Below are 2,500 nucleotides of genomic sequence, written 5' to 3'. Positions count from 1 at the left end.
TGCACCCTACTGTCGCTACAGATGACAATGTCATCCGCGAACATCATCGTCCATGGAGACTCCTGCCTGATCTTGTCCGTCAACCTGTCCATCACCGTTGCAACCAAGAAAGGGCTCAGAGCCGATCCTTGATGTAATCCCACCTCCACCTTGAACCCATCTGTCATTCCAACCACGCACCTCAGCATTGTCACACTTCCCTCATACATAGCCTGCACCACTCCTACATACTTCTCTGCAACTCTTGACTTCCTCCTACAATATCACACCTCCTCTCTCGGCACCCTGTCGTATGCTTTGTGTAAATCTACAAAGACACAATGCAACTCTTTCTGGCCTTCTCTATACTTCTCAATCAACCAACCTTTTCTCTCTCTCTCTCTGTCTCTCTCTGTCTCTCTCATTTTCTTCATTTATCAGCCCGTCAAAGTAGTCCTTCCACTTCGTAGCACACTCTCCTCGCTTGGCAGCACATTTCCATCTGTATCTTTGATCGCCCTAACTTGTCGCACATCCTCGGCAGCTCGGTCTCTCTGTCTAGCCAATCTGTACAAGTCTTTTTCTCCTTCCTTAGTGTCTAACCTGTCATACAGCTCACCGTACGACTTTTCCTTTACCTTTGCCACCTCTCTCTTTGCTTTACGCTGCATCTCCTTGTACTCCTGTGTACTTTCTTCATCTCTCTGACTATCCCACTTCTTCTTTGCCAACCTTTTCCTCTGTATACTTTGCTCTACTTCCTCCTTCCACCACCACCACCACCACCGCCAAGTCTCCTTGTCTTCCTTCCTCTGTCCCGATGACACACCAAGTACCTTCCTAGCTGTCTTCCTCACTATTTCTGCAGCGCTTGCCCAGCCATCTGGCAACTCTTCACTACCACTCAGTGCCTGTGTTAACTCCTGCCTGAACTCCACACAACAGTCTTCCTTCTTCAACTTCCACCATTTGATCTTCGGCTGTGTCTTCACTCGCTTCCTCATGTTGGTCTCCAAAGTCATCTTACAGACCACCATCCGATGCTGCCTAGCTACGTTCTCCCCTGTCACCACCTTGCAGTATGCAATCCCTTTTACATCGCGCCTTCTACACAAGATATAGTCCACCTGTGTGCACTTTCCTCCACTCGTATACGTCGTCACCCTGTGCTCCTCCCTCTTCTTGAAATATGTATTCACCTCAGCCATTTCCATCCTTTTCGCAAAATCGAACACCATCTGTCCTTCCACATTTCTCTCCTCGATTCCATACCTTACCATCAACTCCTCATCACCTCTGTTCCCTTCAGCAACGTGTCCATCGAAGTCCGCTCCAATCACCACTCCCTCCTCCTTGGGTACCCTTTCCACCACGTCGTCCAACTCAACTCCAGAATTCTTCTTTTTCGTCCATCTTACACCCGACTTGCGGGGCATATGCGCTGATAACCGTCAGCAATACACCTTCGATTTCCAGCTTCATAATCCTCACTCTGTCTGACACTGTGTTCACCTCCAGCACGCTCTTGACATACTCTTCCTTCAGAATGACCCCTACCCCATTTCTCCTCCCATTCGCACCATGGTAGAAGAGTTTGAACCCACCTGCGATACTCCTGGCCTTACTCCCCTTCCACCTTGTCTCTTGTCACCTTTCTTCTTTCCATCACGTCAGCCTGCTCTCTCCCTTTACTAGCCATAGTGCCAACATTCAAAGTTCCGACTGACTCTCACCTCCACACGCCTACCCTTCCTCCTCTCTAGCTGCCTCTGGACATGCCTTCCCCCTCTCCTTTTCCTTCGCCCAACAGTAGCCTAGTTTCCACCGGCACTCCGCTGGTTAACAGTACCGATGGCGGTCGTCGGTAACCCGGGCCTCGACCGATCCGGTATGGAAATCTTATTTATGATCCGCATATTTGATTTGGCAAAGATTTGACGCCGGATGCCCTTCCTGACGTAACCCTCCCCATTTGTCCTGGCTTGGGACCTGCACTAAGAATGCATTGGCTTGTGCATCCTCAGTGGCTGGGTTGCACGCTTTTCTATGTTTGCCCCTCACTTTTGTGGCGTGAACTATCAATTCTAGTAATACAGGTGTGTTTATGTTAGGTATCACAGACACACGCACACGCACAATATATGTCCAAAAGTATTGAGATAACTGACCATTACACCTACAGGAGCTTTTCTGACATGTCATTCTGAATCCATAGAAACCCATATTCCACGAAGCTCCCGGCGCACAGTTTTTGTGCCGATGTTAATGCCAGGAGAAGTTTGGATCTCTGCAGTTATTGAGTCAACAGAGCGTTGGCGACTTGAGTTGCTGTTGTCCCTAAAGGCTTGCACTTTTCAATAATATGATGATATATGAAGCATAGAGAGTAAACGGGATAGATACCTTTTGAACAGCACCCTGTAGTACAGCACTTTGAAGGTACATATGTCGTCACTTGCTGTAGTGGTTTTTACTGATGGGCGTGGCCAGGTTTTCAGAAGCCTCTCAGTTGTCAATGTGA

This window comes from Lampris incognitus, unplaced genomic scaffold (genome assembly GCF_029633865.1).
Source record: "Lampris incognitus isolate fLamInc1 unplaced genomic scaffold, fLamInc1.hap2 scaffold_259, whole genome shotgun sequence".
In the NCBI taxonomy this organism is placed as follows: domain Eukaryota; kingdom Metazoa; phylum Chordata; class Actinopteri; order Lampriformes; family Lampridae; genus Lampris; species Lampris incognitus.
Note: the sequence above shows the minus strand (reverse complement) of the source record.